This window comes from Cervus elaphus, chromosome 20, assembly GCF_910594005.1.
Source record: "Cervus elaphus chromosome 20, mCerEla1.1, whole genome shotgun sequence".
In the NCBI taxonomy this organism is placed as follows: Eukaryota; Metazoa; Chordata; class Mammalia; order Artiodactyla; family Cervidae; genus Cervus; species Cervus elaphus.
Window position 1 is genome coordinate 50,640,979 of NC_057834.1, and position 21,991 is coordinate 50,662,969.

At 42.5% G+C, this 21,991-nt stretch overlaps 1 long non-coding RNA gene across 9 annotated transcripts; it reads right to left on the bottom strand.

The window, feature by feature from the left end:
* Nucleotides 1–469: 469 nt before the first annotated feature.
* On the bottom strand, nt 470–19,556 carry LOC122677754. Of its 9 annotated transcripts, none has more exons than XR_006335904.1 (3): nt 16,077–19,556; nt 4,776–4,925; nt 470–530 (listed from the first exon to the last, which is right to left on the bottom strand). It is a non-coding gene; the product is annotated as an uncharacterized LOC122677754 (long non-coding RNA). The 9 variants fall into 9 exon arrangements; XR_006335908.1 differs by lacking the exon at nt 4,776–4,925 and adding an exon at nt 14,855–14,922 and having other exon boundaries at nt 481–530; nt 16,069–19,556; XR_006335907.1 differs by lacking the exon at nt 4,776–4,925 and adding an exon at nt 14,855–14,922 and having other exon boundaries at nt 487–530.
* Nucleotides 19,557–21,991: the final 2,435 nt, after the last annotated feature.

The following is a 21,991-nucleotide window of genomic DNA, read 5'->3' on the forward strand; positions in this document are numbered from 1 at the left end:
GACTCTCAAAAGTCTTCTCCAACACCACAGTTCAAAAGCATCAACTCTTCAGTGCTCAGCTTTCTTTATAGTCCAACTCTCACATCCATACATGACTACTGGAAAAACCATAGCCTTGACTAGATGGACCTTTGCTGGCAAAGTAATGTCTCTGCTTTTTAATATGCTGTCTAGGTTGGTCATAACTTTTCTTCCAAGGAGCAAGCGTCTTTTAATTTCATGGCTGCAGTTACCATCTGCAGTGATTCTGCAGCCCAAGAAAATAAAGTTTCTCACTGTTTCCATTGTTTCCTCGTCTATTTGCCATGAAGTGATGGGACCAGATGCCATGATCTTAGTTTTCTGAATGCTGAGTTTTAAGCCAACTTTTTCACTCTCTTCTTTCACTTTCATCAAGAGGCTCTTCAGTTTTTCTTTGGTTTCTGCCATAAGGGTGGTGTCATCTGCATATCTGAGGTTATTGATATTTCTCCCTGCAATCTTGATTCCAGCTTGTGCTTCATCCAGCCCAGAATTTCTCATGATGTACTCTGCATATAATTTAAATAAGCAATTAAATAAGTTAAAAAGTTTCAGAGGGATCAAACTGATCTGAAATTAAATGAACTTCTTATCAGAATAAAACTCAACACTCTTGAAAAGAACACAAGACAATGTTGACAACGTAACATTTACAATAGTCAGCATCTAATCAATAACTAGACATGACCAAAACAAGAACATATAACCTACAATGAAGGGGGAAATCAGTCAATAGAAGCAGATCTCAAAACCACAAAAATGGAACGAATAAACAAGGACTTAAAAATAATCACTATAAATGTCTAAGGAATTAAGGAGACACATGAACATAATGAAGAGGAAATTATAAAATATAAATAAATAAATCTTCTAGAGCTTATTAAAAAATAAAACCCAACACCTGAAATAAAAAACGCATTAGGCAGGCTTAACATGAGATTGTACATTTCAGAAGAACATATCAGTGAACTTGAAGAAAGTAAACAGAAAATATCCAAGTGAAAGCACATAGGGGGGAAAATCTGAAAAAACCAAATGAACAGATCTTCAGCAACCTATAACACAAAATTCCCAGAAGGAACAGATATGAGTGGCAGTACAGGGGGAAAAAAAAAAAAAAACTTTAAGAAAAAAAGACTGTGATCTTCCAAATTTAGTTAAAAAATATAAATTTACAGATCTAAAATGTTCAATGAAACCTGGACAGAATAAACTCAGTGAAAACCACACAAGAAAGTGGAAAGGAAAATAAGTAGTTTTCTACATTGTATGTAAAGTGATAAATTATTTAAAGGTAAACTATGATATATAAAAGATGTAATCTGTGAACCCTTTTTTGAGCAAACTAAAAAAAAAAAGTTATGGCTAATAATACAGTAGAAATAGACTGAAATACTAAAAAGTTTTCAGTCCAAAAGAAAAAAAGAAATAGAAGGGAAAAAAGTAATAGATGGGACAAATAAATCATTAACTGACAACAGCCATATCAATAATTACATGAAATATAAGTACACTAAAATAATATATTAAATGGCAAATATTGTCATACTGGGTAGAAAAGCAAGGCCCAACTACATGTTTTTTAAAAGACTTTTTCTTTTACCACTAAGATACATATAAAGGCTAGAAAAAGACGAATCAGGCAAATACTAATTTTAAGAAAGTTGGAGTGGCTACTTTGATATCACAAAATATCCACACAGGAGAAAACATGACAAAATATTTACTCTTAATAAAAAAGATAATATTACTCTTAATCAAAAAGATAAAGAGAAATATTTCATCATGATGAAAGGGTCAACTCATCTAGAAGATAAATAATATTCAAGGTGTATGCAACAATGCAGGATGAAAATGCTGACAGGACTCAACGGAGAAATACACAAATACAAAAGTGTATTTGGAGATTTTAACACTCTTTCCTCAGTAATTTACACAACAAGGAAACAGAAAATGAGTCTAGATATAAAGGGCTTGAACAACATTATTATTATTGAGCCTAACTGATATTGGTAGAACACTCTACACAGCAACGGCAAAATACACATTCTTTTCAAATATACAGAGTGTATTTATCTTGGTGTTCACAGAAGAGCGCATAATAGGCCACAAAACGTGTTTCAATAAGTTTAAAAACATTCATGTTACAGAGTATATTCTCTGACCAGGCCACATTGGAATTAAATCAGAAATTAATAACCAAAAAACTCTGCAAAATCCACAAATATTGCAACTGAAACAACAAAGTTCAAAATAACCTATGCATCCAATTAGAATATATTTGGGGAAATTAGAACATGATAATTATATTTAATAGGTATATAGCTCCAGATTTCAAAATACATGGGATACAGCTAAAGAAGTGCTTAAAAGAAAATTTGTAACTTTAATGCCTACATTAGAAAGAAAAGAAGGTCAGTGATCTAAGCTTCTACCTTATGAAATTAAAATAAAGAGCAAATTAGGGACTTCCCCTGGTGGTCCATTGCTTAAGACTCTGTGCTTCCACTGCAGACGGCACTGGCTCATTCCCTGGGGAAGGAACTAAGATACCACATGCCATGCAGTGTGGTCCAGAAAAAAAGAGAAAATTAAAACTCGGAAGAATGGAAATTATAAAAATAATAAAGGAAATAAGTGCAATAGAAAACAGGCAAACAATAAAGAAAATTGAAAAATCCAAAAATGATTCCATTGAAAAAAAAAAAGCAGTGAAATAAAAAAGCTTCTGGTGAGACTGATCAAGGTGGAGAAAAAGCAAAAAAACACACAAGAATCAGTGCTGAAAGAGGGGGCACCATTACAAATCTTCTAGACATATAAAAAAACAAGAGAATATTATGAATAACTTTATGCCAATAAATTTTATAAATTAGTTGAAATGGACAGTTTCTTCAAAAACACAAATAACTAAAACTGACACAAGAAGAAATAGGAACTCCGAGTGGTCTTACATATATTAAAGAGATTGGATTCATAATTTACATCTTCTGATAATATAAACTCCAGGCCTAGATGGATTAAACAAGGAAGCATCAAGGGAAGAAACAGTACCACTGTTAAACAACACCTTTCGGAGAAAAAAGGAGAAGGAAACACAGCCCAATTCATTTTACAAGGTCACCATTGCTCTGATACCAACACTGGACAATGACATTAATAGAAAATTACACATCAGTTAATTAAAAATAAATAAAAAACATACCATTTTTAAACAAGAAAACTACAGATCAACATCCCTCATGAACATAGACTTTTAAATCCTTAAAATATTAGCAAATCAAATCCAGGAATATAACCTAAATGATAATACATTATGACTAAATGGGTTAATTAAACATTTGAAAATCAATCAATATAACTTACTACATTAACAGAACAAAGGTGAAAAATCATACAATCATTTAAATCAATGTAGAAAAATCATGTGATGAAATTCAATGTCCCATAGCAGTTAAAAACAAACCTCAGCAAAAAAAAAAAAAAACAACTTCCTCAGTCTAATAAAGGAATCTATAAAAAAATCTGAGCAAACACTAGTTTAACATTGAAAGACTCACTACGTTTTCACTAATAATAAGATCAAGGCAAAATGTTTACTCTCTCCCTTCTTCTCAACATCATATTGGTGTCCCAGCCAGTGGAAGAACACATGGAAGAATAAACAAAGAGACTTACAGACTGAGAAGACAAAAGTTAAACTTTCATTCACAGAGGACATAACTGTGTATCTAAAAAATACTAACAAATCTACAAAAAAATTTCCTACATTAATAAGTGAGTTTATAAGGTTGCAAGATCAGTATACAAAATAAATTGAACATATTTCTGTATACTAGCAACAAATGTGAAACAGGAAATTTCAAGTGGAATTTGCAATAGCACCAAAAATGTAAGATACTTAAGAATGAATTTAACCAAACATGTATGTGACCTGTACACTAAAAACTACAAAAAAATAAAAAAAACCCTCAGCAACAGTGGGGGCAAAAACACCAATAGGCAGGCTCTGGGTCCCCCACCTGGCCCCCACAACTACTTCAAAGGAACTCGGTGCTGTGTGATCCCAGGATCAGGGAAAACTCGGGGTGGGAAGAGGTGGCTCTTGGTGTTAATACCTGTGAATCCTCCCAACTCCCCAAAGCCTAGCCCTGGAGAGGCCAAGGCAGCTCACCACTGCCCTGGAGCTCAAGGCCCCTCGCCTCTGAGCTCTTTGAAGTCCATGGCAGAGCTGGCATCCTTCAGTTCTCGCATTGCCTACGCTGCACCCAACCGAGCAAGACATCATTCCGAGCAGCACCATGGCAGTTCCATGGCTGTTGCTGGGTGTGTGTCCACCAGGGTTTGCAGCCCTCACCAAAGAGAGCTCAGCCATCAGGAGAACCCGCCTGGCACCACATGCCCCACCCTCGAGACTGAGCCCATCCCACAGTCTTTGCAACCCCATGGACTGTAGCCCACCAGGCTCATCTGTCCATGGAATTCTCCAGGCAAGAATATGGAGTAGGTTGCCATTCCCTTCTCCAGGTGATCTTCCCAAATCAGGGATCGAACCCGGGTCCCACCACTTTGCAGGGAGATTCTTTACCATCTGAGACATCAGGGAAGCTTCTTTCCCCAGGAGCCCCTGACAGAATTCCCCAGCACCAGCAGATGCTGCCCCAGCACTTAACACTGCGGAGTTCTACCAGTGCCTGTGAGCGGAGATGCTCTATGACATCCTCTTCTATCCAGAGGGCCCTAAGGCGCAGTACCTGGAAGCCAAAGTCCTAAAAAAGCAGTCGTGGAAGTTCCACACCAAATACACAATATGGTTCCAGAGGCACGAGGAGCCCAAAGCCATCACTGTTGAGTTTGGGCAGGGCACCTGAATCTGTTGATAGTCCGGCTAGGAGAAGTGGGCTCTACGGAAGAAAGAAGGTTTCACCTTTGAGTACACCGGTCCCTCCCTCCACCCCACCCCTCTCCCTGGCATGCTGATTCTTCTGCCCAGGTGAGGGCCCTGGCCTGGAAAATTGAGGGGAGGTCCCAGGCCATGGGAGTCCCCCTCCCTTAGAAAGCAGGGAAGGGGCCCGAGGTTTCCCCATCCTGATGCCGCAGGAGCAAGGGCTCTCCTCAGTGAGGGACATTTTTCTGGTAGACCTATTTTCATTTTGGAAAACATTTATAAATAAAAAATTTATGAGAGAAAAGGAAAGAAACACCATGCTTGTGAATTAGAAGGCTCAGTATTATTAAGCTGTCAATTCTCTTTAAATTGAATCAATACAATCCCAAACAAAATATGAGCAGATTTTTAAAGAGAAATTGTCATGCTAAACCTAAAATTTATATAGAAATGCAAAACTAAATTGTATAGTAGCCAAAACAATTTTGGAAAAGAGATTCAAATTTGGAGGACTGAAACTATCTGAGTTCAAGGCTTGTTTTAAAGCTATTGTAATCAAGATATATTGTCTATGGCTACTTTCTCACTATAATGGCAAAGTTGAATAGCTGTGACAGGGACCATATGGTTCACAAATCCTAAAATGTTTACTATCTGTCCTTGTACAGAGTTTTCTGACCCTTGTGATGCTGCTGATGCTAAGATGCTTCAGTCGTGTTCGACTCTGTGCGACCCCATAGACGGCAGCCCACCAGGCCCTTCTGCCCCTGGGATTCTCCAGGCAAGAACACTGGAGTGGGTTGCCGTTCCCTTCTCCAATGCATGCATGCATGCCAAGTCGCTTCAGTCATGTCTGACTCTGTGCGACCCCATGGACAGCAGCCCACCAGGCTCCTCTGTCCATGGGATTCTCCAGGCAAGAATATTGGAGTGGGTTGCCATTTCCTTCTCCAAGGTCTTTGTGATAGATGATGTTTATATATAAGACATGCTCTTGTATACAATTCCTGGTCCAATAGGTATTATTCCACCAATTTCTCTGTATATTTCTTTTATAGCACATTAGAATGCAGGTTGGTTAGAATAATTTTAGAAATAATCTTTAATCCCATCGAATATATTGAAGAATATAAATTGTTTGTAAATTATGATACCTTATAATTAACAATATATTGTTTGCAATATCCCTTATAGCTGCTCACAAAGCTGTGGCTGAAAATGCTCTTAGCAGGATGAAAATAATTGAACATTAAATGTGTGTAGTATGTGAATATGTAAATTAGGCATAGTACTATTAGGCTTCTTTTTTAAAATATTTATTTTAATTTATTTATTTGACTGTGCCGGGTCTTACTTGCAACATGCAGGATCCAGTTCCTTGAGCAGGGATTGAAACCCACGCCCCCCAGCATTGGAGGAAGAGAGTTTTAACCATTGGACCACCAGGGAAGTCCCTAGGCCTGCTCTATAAATGAGTAGCATTTGCGATTGTTAGAGCCTGCTCTAGGTGATTAGGAGAAGCAGACCAATGAGACGGTGGGATGATTAGGCACCAGTTGGAGATGGACTGGATATAGGTAGGAAAAACAAGTATTGAGAAAAATAAAGCTGAGTGTTGTTGTGAGTCTGAGCTTTTAGATGTAGTTGCTTTTGACCTCATGGGACAATTGTGAAGAAATATTTATTTAGCTGTCGAGAGCAGAAAGGCTATGTGATCAATTAGCAATTGCTTAAAGCAATGTGTTTCAGTTTAATGAACTTGCCAGGTCATCCTGCTGTAATGTAGATTGATTCAGCAGTTTTGGGACAAGTCCCAAGTTTCTGCAGCTCTCAGAAGTTTCCAGGTGATTCTGATATGGATGATTCAAGGAGCAAGCTTTGCGTAGCTAATAGAAATTTATGTGTAGATTTCTTCTGGAAGATAATGGGAAGGTTGAGACAGCGAGTGATTTCTATGAATGGAAGGAAGGACTCTATGGTCTCTTCTAGGGTCTTCAGTCTTAAGAAAATCTTAATTCAGAGAAGAGGAGGATCCAGGGCAACCAAGGAGAAAAAAAATTAGAGCTGTAAGGGAGGAAAAAAAGAAGAAGAATCAGGAGGATTTAGTTGCATTAAGGTATAAGTGGCTTAAGTATTCCTATGGAATACTGAGCTTCAAGTAGGAGGTTAGTGGAATTCCAATATATAATTCATTCATCACATTATCTTCCCTGGTCTTTTTTCCAGTCCTCTCTTGGCTGTAGTAATGTTGATGGATTGTCTGTCAAAAGCTTATCCATTCCTTTTGCTAAAAAGGCCTCTCCTTATCGATATGAGGTCCATAAGAACCGCCATGTTTTTATATGACCCCATTCTCCCTCCCTACAGTTCACTGGTTGATGCAGTAACACTGGATCCCAGTTGGGTCAGTCATAGTTCTTCCCTGAGATAACTTTGGCTTCCCAAGTGGTGCTAGTGATAGAAAACCCACCTGCCAATGCAAGAGACATAAAACGTGCAGGTTCAATCCCTGGGTGGGGAAGATCCCCTGGAGGAGGGCATGGCAACCCACTCCAGTATTCTTGCTTGGAGAATCCCCATGGACAGAGGAGCCTGGCGTACTTGATCAGGGCAAAAGGAATTCATACAGAATTGTTTTTATAGTGGTAAAGGTGTTAGGTACAGAATCTGCTAGCTGTTGTCAGCTGTGCTAGAACCAGCACAGAGGAAAATTAAAGACAGGTGATAGAAGAGAGCTCTGGCGGTGCTCCAACTCTTCCAACTATTCCCAAGCCCAGCTACATCCCCTTTCATTCCCATGATTTGGTTATTTAACACTCCCTTCTGTGACCCTGAAAATTCCCCTCTTGCTTAAGTGAGTTTGAGTCACTTTCAGCAGAACTCTGACTAATAGCCAGCAAACCTTTTCCCAACACGTTTCCCCGTGTACACTTCCCTGGGGCTTCTGCACCCCTTTGACTGAAGCCTTCCCCAGGCGCTTCCCCAGCGTGACACCAGGCCAGAATCAGCTTCTGGACAAGGACCATAAACCCCAGCATTGGTCTGGATGGGTGTGAATGTGTCACTGAACACCAGTGTACCAGATCCATGTGTTCATGGCAGCAGCCAAAAAGAGCCCACGAAAGTCTAATCTTCAGCTCCCTGGGCCTCTCCTGGCAGATTGTTAAGACCCCGGGGCAGAGCTTAATGTGCATGACTATTTGCAATGCACGATTTCCATTTTACTCATTTTGACTAAATTAAATTCATTTTGGAATTCTCAGAGTTATTGCTTGTTGATTTTTCCCCACTCCCACTTCATATTCTAGGCATATGCATGCTTAGACCCTCAGTCATGTCCAACTCTTTGTGATCCCATGGACTGTAGCCTGCCAGGCTCCTCTGTCCATGGGATTTTTCAGGCGAGAATACTGGAGTGGGTTGCCATTTCCTCCTCCAGGGGACCTTCCCAATCCAAGGATTGAACCCACGTCTCCTGTGTCTCCTTCATTGCAGGCAGATTTTTTTTTAACCTGCTGAGCCTATGAAGAAGCCCATTTAGATACATTTCCCCCAAAACTGAAAGCCACCCCCATCTCTAGGTTCCTCAGTGCCTCAGATCCCTGCAGAGTTTCTATCCCTTGGCAATTTGCTAGGGTTTCTGGAATGAGTTAGCTCCTTCACTGCTGGGAAATTAAAAACACACACATACACACACACAAAACCAAAAAATAAAACCTGGTATTCTACAAAAAGGCAAAGAATTTCCCACTCCCTCCGCCATCTCCAACACACACACACACACACACACACACACACACACACACACTCCAGGCCTGGCTGAGGGCAAGAAACCCATCTCCCACCACCCTTCCACAGGCAGAAACACTGGCATTCGTAAGCTGTCACTCCGAGGAAGACAGCAGCTGTGTTATTCTATGATTTATAGAACAGATTTGCATTTCCTTGCCTTTGAAGCTTGCCTATAATCTGCCACATAAATATTTGAAAGACAGGATGGTGGAAACAGACCTAAGCAGCTTAATCGAACGCTTGGCAGGTAGAGGACTCAGGCTGGTGTTCATTTCCAACGCCCCCACTGCCCCAGGGCCTCTTGGTGAGTGTGTACAAAATTGAAATTCAGTGTTTAAACCCAATCCTACAGTCAAAAATCCCACTTGAAGGAAAAGCCAGAAGAATGCCGTTGGAAAACAGGTTTCATTTCATGTCTGGTCTCTTGGGCCAAAAGCCCATTTGGCTTCCTGAAACTCTGCTCCAAGGAACAGGGGGCAGGGAGTAGGAGCTTCAGCCACTCCAGAAGGCCCACCTGTGGAAATGGGGTGATCTGAGCCCCACCCTTCCCTGCCGCAGCCCTGAAGGCAGGTCAGAGGCAGAGCTGGGCTACAGAAAGTGGGAGAGATCCCTAAGCCAACACTTCCTCATGGCACAGAGCTGGCACACCCAGCAGCAGGCTTGTCCTGCCTCCACTTGTGGGAAGAGCAGCTGGGCTGGCCCTGCCACGAGGGGAAAGCCCGTGAGCCTGTGGGAGACACAGAAAGCAGTTCTATGTTTACCTTGCCCCTGTCTGTTCATACCCCATCCTCATGTCCACAGGGAGATGTGGCCAAGGAAGTCTCTGCTACACAGTTTAGGCAGACACCTCGGGTGGGTCCCTCATCATAGTCACGTGGCTTTCCCTCACTCCACAGGCGGAGCCCACAGCTGAGCCTATTGTCCTGCGGCCTCAGCAGCTGTGCCCCTGACCTGGGAGGGGCTGCAAGTCTGGGCAGGAGAGGCTTTGGGAAGCCGGAGTTGTTGCCAATGATCTGTTTCCAGCCGCGGGGAGAGCCGGGTTGGGTTCCAGGAAGAACATTTGATCAGCCGTTAGGCACAGACCTTGCTTCTGCCAGACACCTCACTCCTGCCTCAGGGCCTTTGCACTTGCAGCCTCTGTTCCGGGACTACTCCTCCTCCTGACTTTCCCCTAACCTGTGCTCCCTGTTCGTCAGATGTCACTTTCTCAGAGAGGCCCTCCTGACCACCCAGGCCACTGTAGCCCTTGTTCTCTCTCTGCTCCACCGCCCTGTTTATTTCTTTGTTGACACTCCCAGAAATCTGTAATTCTCCTGTTCATCTGTTGACATGTTCACTGTCCTGTCCCCCACTGGAATGGTAGCTCTCTGCAGGGAGAGGTCTTTTGTTTCCTGTCCACAAGTGTTCACAGCTTCCAGCACCATTCCTGCTACATGGTAGGCACTTAACACGTATCTGTCGAATGAATAAATGAATGAATGGACGCCTCTGCAGCGGCTCTGTGGTCACTTATCCACAGTAACTGTGCCCCTATGCTTCTCCCTTTTCCACGGAACCTCAGTGTTGTCTGACAGCCTTTGCTGCTCACTGACATGAGTTATGAGCTGCTATGGTGTCCCTTAACCCATGCCAGTAATTGGCTTCAGAAGGATAAGTGACAGAATTTTGACCAGAAACTTGAGCAGAAGTCTAATTAGGTGAGGGCCCGAGGCGCTGAAAAAGGTTTTTCCTTCATTAAAAAAGAGCAGCAGATCCTGTTGTTTGATCTAAGTACCATGCCTTCTGCAGCTGAAGGTCCAGGGTCCTCCATGGCACTGCTGAAGAACAATACTCCCTGTTCTGGGGCAAAATAAATGTTCTCATTTTTAAGTCATGGTGAGCGGTGTCTTTTGTTACTTGGTGCCAAAGGCTTTTGAACCATAGAGACTATGGCATACGCTGTTCCTTGGTCCTAGGGGCTGCCCTAGGTGGGGTGTCAAGTGGACATGAATGAAGAACTAGTCTTTCCTTACGTCATCCATACAACTGACAAACTTCACTGAAAACTTCTGTGCTGGGTTTTGTCCTGATGGTTCAGAGACTAAGTCTCTGACCTCCCAGTGCAGAGGGCCTGGGTTCGATCCACAGTCAGGGAACTAGATCCCACGTGCCACAATTAAGAGATCTCATGCCGAAGCTAAAGATGCTGTGTGCTGCCACTGAGGATTCTGCACGATGCAACAAAGATTGAAGATCCTGCATGCTGCAACTAAGACCCGGTGCAGCCAAATAAATACACATTTTTTTTTTTTAAAAAAGAAAGAAAACCTCTATGCTGGGAAGAGAGATGGATGAGGCAAGGTCCTGATCCTGAAGGAGCCTAGAGCCCTCAGGAGGAAGGCTTGTGAACAGACTGGCAATCCGGAAGGTACTTGCTATGACAGGGGTACATGAGATGCCACTCGGAGCTGAGAGCAGGAGGAACAGAGTGTCTGAAAGCAGGAGATGGGAGGGTGACGACAGAAGAGGTGGTATGAGAATGAGTCTTGAACGAAAAGCATGAGTTGCCCAAGATGGACAATATGGCAGAGGGAACGATAATATCCCACATTCCAGAGAAGTAAAACTGTAAGTGGGACCACTTTTAAAATACGTACAATGAGCCGGCACTATGCTAAGTGATTTAACATACCTTCCCCCTCTCATCCTAAGGATGTGCATTCAAGGCAAATATTGTTTTACTATATGAAAACTGAGGCTCCAAATAGTTGGGACTTACTCAATGTCATGCAGCCAGAAAGTTGCAGAGTCAGGCTTCGAACATGGTGCATCTGGCTCTAGATCCCATATTCTTTCTATCATCCATCCCAGCACTCTTCCTGCAGAAGCAAACCCTATACAATTGTATTTCGACCCAGTAACCCACATGTGAAAGAGACACAGCTCCGTGAGCAGAAGCAAGAAGCAATTGGTAGAAGGTGTGCTCTGGATGGGGTAGTGATGAGGTGGGTGGTTGACGGAGACAGAAGGAAGAAAAGAGAATGTAGGTGACCTGGAAATACCTCTCTCTCTTATACTGGGTTTATTTTAAGACTCTAGTCGGGGTTGCCATCTCCTAACAATTTCCTTATAAATCACCCTCGCAGCTAAATATTATCCTAAAAATTTACCAGCCCACAAATTTTTGTTAACCAGTCTGCTACAAATATTATACAGATAGCAAACTAAATGAAACACATCAGTAGTTACAACTAGCCTCCCTGAAATGGTAAGTGGCCTTGGGCTTACAGGGACTCAGCTTTGAGAAGACGGCCTTAAATAATGAACAGGAAGATGAAACAGACACTCTGTCCCCAGACACTGCGTGGCCCTGCAAGTTAGCACCCCAGATCCTGCCGATACTCTCGGTTTGCAAACTCTCTTTTTCATGAAACAAGGGGTAGGGCAGACACCCATCATCGTAATAAAATAATGGCACCAGCTAATTTCCCGAGGCTTCAGTCTCAGCAGGGAAGGATATAATATTGCAAGCCAGCAGAAGCAAACCAAGTGGTGATACAGTAGTTCTGTTTTACATTACATTAAATGTTACTATTTCTGAAGGGAATATCTGTGGAGCACTGGTGTAACCCATAGCAACCAGCTAATAAATTGTAACTTACACTGCTTCAGTTTATTGTAGGGGTGGAGAACAGCAGGAAAAAAAAGACCAAAATAAAAAAAAAAAAAGGCAAATGCTGGCAAAAATGCCACATTTTCCCCCCTCTTGCTACCTCCCCCACCCCACACACATACCCCACCACCACAAATACAGGCTGCATCAGCAGACTCTACTAAAACTTAAAGGGAAATGGGACAATTAGCAGCCAATGGTTTAGAATTCTTGACTTTCATGTTTAAATATATGGTGTCTCTTTTAAAGCTCAGAAGATGTACTTTCAATGCTTCCGACTCTGGGCCCTGCGTTCACAAAGATAACCCTGTGCCTCATTTCGCAGCCTCTGTTGAGGGTGACAATTCTTAGCATCAAGGCTGCACCTGGAACTGAGCCGCTGGGCTCACCTTTTCTCTGTCTGCAAATAGCTCAAGCCTAATTGCCCCCGTACTTCAAACTCACAGCTGGTGGCTGAGCCTCACTCTTTGCTACAGTGAGCCTACTCTCCCGCCCCAAGACCAATAGATTCCTCCCACCCATTAACCCTGTCCCTGGAGCCGCTCAGTTGTTTGTTTGTTTTTTACACACCCATTCAGTCTCTCCAAAACTTAGGCATTGGATTTGTGTTTACACAGGGCACTTCGTGACCTTCAGATAGTCTGTTCATGTGCCGGCTGATCAACTGTGTAACCCCACCCCTACCCCACTGCATCCGTCCGTGTGAACAGTGCAGAGCTTGAAGAAATTGCTCTCTGCCCTGAAATGCCCATCACGCAGTGCCTGGAAGGAAGTGACTGATGCTCAACCGCCTGAATAAGTACACCTTCTGTCTGGCCATCTCCGCTCTGCATGCCGAGGAGGGGAGTCAGGGAGTGCACCAAGGCTCAGGCCACAGGAGAGCCTCTTGTCTTTTCTCTTAAGGGACCAGCATAGAGGTGGGGCTTGGGATCAGGCCCCCAGGATCAAGAACCACGCACTTATAAGCGAAATGTCATTTGGTCAAACTATTTTACTTCTGGGGGCTTAATTTTCCCATCTGCAAGTGAGGCTACTGTATCTGGTAGCACACATTTGGCAACAGTAACGGAAAACCTAACTGAGGACTCTAAAGGGGAAGAAACTTGTTTTCCCATATGGCAATGGCCAGGGCAGGCTGGAGGCTCCCCTCCCACTTGCCTGGGATTCGCTCTTGTTGGGGGAAGAGGGGTTTCCTTTCCTCCCCACGTTCTACACACCAAAGCCTGTCTCTCTACTGCGGTTTATGCATTCATCTCCTCACCTAGTCCTGATTCCCTCACTCATCTCGGAAAGTCCTCTGCCTCTAGCTCAGTGCCTGGATGTGACTGGGATAAAGGGGTGGGTGGGTGAATGAACGAGTGACTGATTCTAAACAGTCTCCTTTCTTATTGAAGGAAAAGGAAATTAGGGGGAAATAAAAAGCTGTAATATGTGTGAAAATGCTCTATAAACTGCAAAATGCTACAAAAACTTAAGGAAATGTTATGAGTATTCATTATCACAATCATGACTCTTCCTGCTATAGGAGCAGCCTCTTGGATACCTATGAGTTCACCAAACTGTCAGTGGGGGGTTTTGATGGGACAATTGAGGGGAGACTTTTTTTTTTTAATCTGGGAAAAGTAGATGGTTTTTGGCTCCAAAAAAGAAAAAAGACTTTAACACCCACAGTGTAATTATTAATTACAAAGGTCAAAAGTTGTCTTTACAATGGAGAGAGCTAATAGATGTTCCCTTAGCCAAATTATTAAACTTGGCATCACAAACATTGAGGGTAACTGATGTTGTGGCCTCCTGTTGTGGGCAGTGGGGTTCATGGAGCTTCATCTTGTAGTATTGTTGCCTCAAACATTCAATCTAAATATAATGAAGAAGAAGCAATCAACAAAACCCAGACCGTGGGACATTCCACAGGACAACCAGCTGAACCCTTTGATAATACGGTGTCATTAAGACAAAGAAGTTGAAAGGCAGAGGTCTCTTTCAAATTGAAGGAGATTCAGAAGAGACAAGAGCCAAATTGCAATGAGCGAACTTGATTGGATCCTGGATTATAAAGATGCTATAAAACATATTTTTTAGACAATTGGGCTCTATATTGGATAATACTATTGCATTAATGTCAAATATCTTCAGTATGATAATGATATTTTAGGAGAGTGTCATTATTCTTAGTGTTACATAGTGAAGTGTCATGGTATCTATAACTTACTTCAAAATAGTTTAGAAAAAAACCCCCACACAGACACAAATACACTCATGAAAACACACAAGCCATCCACAACAGTCAGGCACACATATACCCAAAAGGAAAAAGCAAATGTGGCAAAATGCTAACTAGTGAATCTGGGGAAGGGGTACATGAATATTCACTGCACTATTCATCCTAGTTTTCTGTAGCTGTGAACTTTTTCACTATAAAATATTGGGCAGAAAGACATCAGCAGAGAGCATGAAAATCCTATTTACTCATTTAGACATTATCCTAGTTAGACATTTACCTTTCGTCCATTTCTATTCTCTCAGTTTTCATTATTACACACTTGTCTTTGGACTCCTTTTACGTAGGCTAGAGTAGAAAAATCGGGAGACTATATCAGAGCCCACATACATGTAAGGAGACATCATTCTTTCAAAACATCAGCTGGGCTCCTGTTATGTATTCCTGCTGTGCCTCCTCCTTCCCTCTCTCTTTCTCCCTTCTCTTGTCTTCCCACCAGTGACCTCAAGTGCCCTGTGCATTTAAATGGCCTTGGTCCCTGCCCTCCAGCCCTGCACACCCTAGATAAGACTTCCTTTGAGCAGAAGCAAGCAAAAAAGCAACCAGTCAGTCACAGGCCCAATGTCTCCCTCCCACAAACCCACACCCGAAACTTGAACCCAGAAAAGGACAGTGAGACAAAAATTTAGCCTTAGTTTATCCAGTTCACAATAGGGGCGGGGGCGGGGGTGGGGCTGGGTGAGACTGTGGTGGAGGGGGGGCTCTGAACTGAAAGCTTTGTCTGGCCCTGACCGATGAAATGTAGATCAGGCCAAGTCCAGGATGCTAGACCATCTGGCAGAATTTCTAGGAAGGGCTGGTCCCTGCTGCTTCTTGTCCCTGAAGCCGGAAGAGGCCAGTCTGTCCTACTGGCCATTGACAAGTGGCGCTCTGCCCTCTGGGGTGTCCAGTCTTGGCTGTGCTCATTTACCAGACCCACACGCCTCTCTGGGATCTGGCCATCTTGTCACTATTCCTCAACTTTCCTCTGCTACACTCCTGCTCCTCAGGCAGGACCGGATTTTGCCATAGGCAGAACCAGTGTGGGCCTGATGATGCACTCCGGTGCCCTGTATCACTGGATGCTGCCCCCAATTTTAGGACTGTCAGGCCTGATTTATCCATTAGGCATAGTGGACAAAGTTCCTTAGGCCTGCAATACTTTTAGGGGCCCACAAAAATGTTTAAATTTCTTTTAACATCAGAGGGAAGAGAGTGAGCAATTAGGGTCAAAGGTTATATTCTTTATACCAATACAATCATAAAATATAATTTGTAATAATTTTATAGAAGAAGCCCTGCCCACTTCACTACCCCCTCACCCCTCACCCCGCCCCCCCACCCAAGGAAAGCATGTCCAGGGCCCTGGAAGGTCATGACGCAGCTTTGGGGGCTAGATTGCCCCACATCCATCCCCCAAACCCAGGGAGCCCAGAAAGATGAGATCCCAGACACCTCAGCACCTCTGTCCCAGTTGCTTTGCTCTGCGGCAGTGCCTTATCCAGCTTTTCCCCACTGCAGCTCTAGGACTCCTGCTTTCGTGAATCTGCAGCAAAATGAGACAAATAAGAACAATGTGATGAGTTCTTCACAAAGTTAAAATTATACCAAGTACAGGACAATCCTTTTTTCTGAAGTTATGCACCTCCAAATTCCTTTTCTTTCTTTTTTTAAAGTTCGGGTACTAAAAGGCTATTTCATCTATAAAATTATGAAAATGGCAGATGATATTCTGAATGATCATTACCTCACCAAGTGTAAACGTTGGTAACCCAGTAGTGGCCCTGCCCTCCTGGATGGTTCCATGAACATTGCTCTGGTCTCTGCCCAGCACTGGCTGAGATAACCTGAGCCTGTTTTCAAGACTTGCCTCTTCGGACTTCTCTGGCAATCCAGTGGTTAAGATTTTGGGCTTCCACTGCAGCAGGTGTGCGTACGATATCTGGTCAGAGGAATTAAGATCCCCCATGCCAAAAGGAGCAGCAAACAAACAAATAAATAGATAAATGCAAACTCTATAAAGATTAAAAACAAAGAAAGACTTACCTCTCATGGCTCATCCTCCAGGATGTCTTGCCTGGCCATGGGCTCTAGGCTCCTTACGGTCTCTGCTCTGTTTCCACCCCAGTATATACTCCCTCTTGTCCCATTAGCATTTTCTCGACCGTAGCCACAAAGAGACATCTCCTGGAAGGCAGGCTTGCACCTTACCTCTGTCTGTCTCCTCCACTTGGCATCCTGCCTGGCATACAGTAACTGCTCAATCAATCTTTGTTGAATAAATGAAGAAATAGGTTAATTCCCAGAAAAATTAAGTTAATGGATAGAATTTCTCCAGCTTTTTGTTTTTTTTTTCCTCTCTACATTTTTATTAAATCTTTGGCACCTGTTATTGCTTGTCCACTGGCCAGTGCTAGCAGATGACAGAGAGAATTAGCAAGTAGCGAATGAATATTAATGGACCCAGACATAGCCGCCAGTGCTGAGCTTGACAGCTTGTTTTTTCTATGGACAGGTGTTTGAGCTTATGGTTGTGGTTTTATATTGTGTGTTAGTGTCTGGAAATTTAATTAAATTTAACATTTCTAAGCAACTTAAGCATATAGTAGCTAAATACATAATTTTGTGCTAAACCATAGGCTGTATTTTGGACTTAAACACATCACTATTTCATGATGTTCTTCAAAGGGTACCATGATCGATAGGAGGAAAGTGAAAAGTGTTAGTCTCTCAGCTGTGTCTGATTCTTTGCAACACCATGGACTGTAGCCCACTAAGCTCCTCTGTCCATGGGATTCTCCAAGCAAGAATACTAGAGTGGGTTGCCATGCCCTCCTCCAGGGGATCTTCCTGACCCAGGGATCCAGCCCAGGTCCCCTGCATTGTAGGCGGATTCTTTACCATCTGAGTCACAGGGAAGCCCTCCACTATATAAAACATTAGAGTCTAAAAAATAGAGAACCACTGTACCCTTGGTGTCAGCATGGGCTCTGGGGGCAGATTTTAAACAGAATGGGGACTCCTTTCTATTATAGGGAGTTTAAAAGGGGGTGGTGTCTAGGAAGAAGGGTTGGAAAGGTTTGTACAAGGTCAGGATAGATGACCTCCTTCCCAATGCTTGGGTCTAAGAATGTAATTCTCTCGTTTGTTCTTGCTGAGGCTTTAGGTGCATCTATATTAATGTCTGTGAGTATTGAGGGTGTGGCAAATAATTGAAACAGTTATTATTGGGTAAAAACATGGAACAGGCTTTGGTCCCTCTACTAAAAATGGATCTTCCCATACTCAGCTCTGATTCTGTCACCTGTCTATTGAGAAAATTTCCAGAGCCCGCCATTTGCAAACTAAGCAGACCCTCATTTCTTGGCTTGGTATTTATTTATTTTTTTAATTTTTATTTTATATTGGAGAATAGCCGGTTAACAATGTTGTGACAGTTTCAGGGGCACAGCAGAGCACCTCAGCCACATACATACATGTATCCATTCTCCCACAAACTCCCTTCCCATCCAGGTTTGGCCTGGTATTTAAGGTGTCTCAAATCTGACCCAGTGTAATTTTTCAACATTATTTCCTCTCCTCCTGTACATGGGCTCCATAAGCCAGCTGAACCAAATGTACTACTTGGCTTTCCAGACCAGTTCACTTTAGATTCAGTTCACCAGATTCTGCCTTTCCTAGTACAGTTTCCTATCTTTCCCAACCTGGGAAGCTCTTCACACTGTCTCCAAAAATCCTACTACTTTTCAAGACCCAGCTTCTATTCTACTTCCTTCATGGAGACTAACCCAGTTTCCCCCAACTGATATTATCAATATCTTTTTTGACCTCGTATATCTCTTTCAAGGCACTTATATTCTGTTTCTGAGAATAGTAATTTTTGTATTTAATTATCCCCTTCCCCTAATACAGACACACATAGATTTGTTATGAGTAATTTATGGTAAGGGAGTTTTATTCATCTGTGTCTAATACTGTGCCTGGCACATTGTTCTCATTTTATCGATATTGCATTGAATTGAATTGATATCCTCAATACGGCCATGCTGAATTCTGTATCTATTTTGCTGATATACTGGGTATTGGAATTCTTCCAGTGGCAAAACACAGATGAACCAAGATGAAAAGGCAGCATCAATAAGGAAAATAGATAATAATACCTCACATATTAAGACGTCAGGAGGTAGGGAGGCTCCCAGGTTGAATTCAGTGGCGTCTTGAAAGAGCTCCCCTCTTCCCTGTGGGCCACCCTTAGACCTGGCCTCAGTGTGGCTGCTGCAGTCCCAGGTTCTACACACAGATAACCCTGGGAAGCTAAGAAGAGAAATCATTCTTCCCATGAGTCTCTCTCTCTTTTTAAACTTTTTATCTTGTATTGGAGTATAGCCAACTAACACTGTTGTGATATTTTCAGGTGAGCAGCAAAGGGACTCAGTCATACATAAACATGTATCCATTCTCTCCCAGACTCCCCTCTCATCCCAGCTGCCATATAATATTCAACAGAGTTCCCTGTGCTATACAAATAGGTCCTTGTTGATTCACCATTTTATTTTTTTTTAACTTTTTATTTTGTACTGGGGTGTAGCTGATTAGCAATGCTGTGACAGATTCAAGTGAAGAGTGAAGGGACTCAGCCACACATACACTTGCATCCATTCTCCCCCAAATTCCCTTCCCATCCAGGCTGCTAGGTAACAATGAGTGGAGTCTATGTTGCTATTCAGTAGGACCTTGCTGGTTATTCATTTTAAATATCACAGTGTATACATGTCCATCCCAAACTCCGTATCTCTTCCTGTTATCCTTTCTCTGGCAACCATAAATGCCTTTTTGAAGTCTGTTTCTGCTTTGTAAATAAGTTCATTTGTATCATTTCTTTTTCAGTTCAGTTCAGTCACTCAGTCCTGTCTGACTCCTTGCAACCCCACGAACCGCAGCACGCCAGGCCTCCCTGTCCGTCACCAATTCCCAGAGTTTACCCAAACTCATGTCCATTGAGTTAGTGATGCCATCCAACCATATCATCCTCTGTCGTCCCCTTCTCCTCCTGCCTTCAATCTTTCCCAGCATCAGAGTCTTTTCAAATGAGTCAGCTCTTTGCATCAGATGGGCAAAGTATTGGATTTTCAGCTTCAGCATCAGTCCTTCCAGTGAACACCCAGGACTGATCTCCTTTAGGATGGACTGGTTGGATCTCCTTGCAGTCCAAGGGACTCTCAAGAGTCTTCTCCAATACCACAATTCAAAACCATCAATTCTTCTGTGCTCAGCTTTCTTTACAGCCCAAATCTCACATCCATACATGACTACTGGAAAAACCATAGCCTTGACTAGACAGACCTTTGTGGACAAAGTAATGTCTCTGCTTTTCAATATGCTATCTAGGTTGGTCATAACTTTCCTTCCAAGGAGTAAGCATCTTTTAATTTCATGGCTGCAATCACCATCTGCAGTGATTTTGGAGACCCCAAAAATAAAGTCAGACACTGTTTCCACTGTTTCCCCATCTATTTTCCATGGAGTGATGGGACCAGATGCCATGATCTTAGTTTTCTGAATGTTAAGCTTTAAGCCTACTTTTTCTCTCTGCTCTTTCATCAAGAGGCTCTTTTAGTTCTTCTTCACTTTCTGCCATAAGGGTGGTGTCATCTGCATATCTGAGGTTATTGATATTTCTCTTGGCAATCTTGATTCCAGCTTGTGCTTCATCCAGCCCAGTGTTTCTCATGATGTACTCTGCATGTAAGTTAAATAAGCAGAGTGACAATATACAGCCTTGATGTACTCTGTTTCCTAGGTGGAACCAGTCTGTTGTTCCATGTCCAGTTCTAACTGTTGCTTCCTGATCTGCATACAGGTTTCTCAAGAGGCAGGTCAGGTGGTCTGGTATTCCCATTTCTTGAAGAATTTTCCATAGTTTATTGTGATCTGCACAGTCAAAGGCTTTGGCATAGTCAATAAAGCAGAAATAGATGTTTTTCTGGAACTCTCTTGCTTTTTTGATAATCCAATGGATGTTGGCAATTTGATCTCTGGTCCCTCTGCCTTTTCTAAAACCAGCTTGAACATCTGGAAGTTCACAGTTCACACATTGCTGAAGCCTGGCTTGGAGAATTTTGAGCATTACTTTACTAGCGTGTGAGATGAGTGCAATTGTGTGGTAGTTTGAGCATTCTTTGGCATTGCCTTTCTTTGGGATTGGAATGAAACCTGACCTTTTCCAGTCCTGTGGCCACTGTCTGGTTTTCCAAATTTGCTGGTATATTGAGTGCAGCACTTTTAGGATTTGAAATAGCTCAACTGGAATTCCATCACCTCCACTAGCTTTGTTCATAGTGATGCTTCCTAAGGTCCACTTGACTTCACATTCCAGGATGTCTGGCTCTAGGTGAGTGATCACACCATCATGATTATCTGGGTCGTGAAGATCTTTTTTGTACAGTTCTTCTGTGTATTCTTGCCACCTTTTCTTAATATCGTCTGCTTCTGTTAGGTCCATACCATTTCTGTCCTTTATTGAGCCCATCTTTGCATGAAATGTTCCCTTGGTATCTCTAATTTTCTTGAAGAGATCTCTAGTCTTTCCCATTCTATTGTTTTCCTCTATTTCTTTGCATTGATCGCTGAGGAAGGCTTTCTTACCTCTCCTGACTGTTCTTTGGAACTCTGCATTCAAATGGGCATATCTTTCCTTTTCTCCTTTGCTTTTTGCTTCTCTTCTTTTCACAGCTATTTGTAAGGCCTCATTTCTTTTTAGATTCTGCACAGAAGGGATCTCATACAATGTTTCTCATTCTTTGTCTGATTTATTTTATCTTATGAAGATCTTTTCTAAGAGACTGCTAGTAGGTCTCCCCTCACATGTTATTGATCAGAAATTGCAACACATGTCCAGCCCGAAAACAATTGCTGGTAAAGGGAACAGAATTATCTTGATCTGCTCTTGCTAATTAAGATTCATAGCATTGATTGGGGAAAAGACAACCCCTGGGTTGAAGAACATGGCCCCCACAGAGCTGAACAAAACTGGGTTTTGTGTCATGGAGGAATTAAAAAATGGCTTTGTCTGGGCACTATAGTTCCTGCCAAAGTCACTTGACATTAGGCTATACAAAGCCTGACTCTCCCAGAATCCTGAGCTAGTCCTAGAAAGTAACAGGAAAGATGAGAACCTTACTTCCCACAGATATATCATATAATGGCCACCATTCATTTCTACACACCTCCTTCTTGACCTTCTAACACCTCTTCCCTTATCCTCAAGTTCAGCCAACGACCTTGCTGAGGAAACATGAGCAGTGAAATCAGCATACTTCCACCAACATCTACTCACCAGCTTACATCAGTGCCCATGTATTCTGTCTTTCCTCCCGTG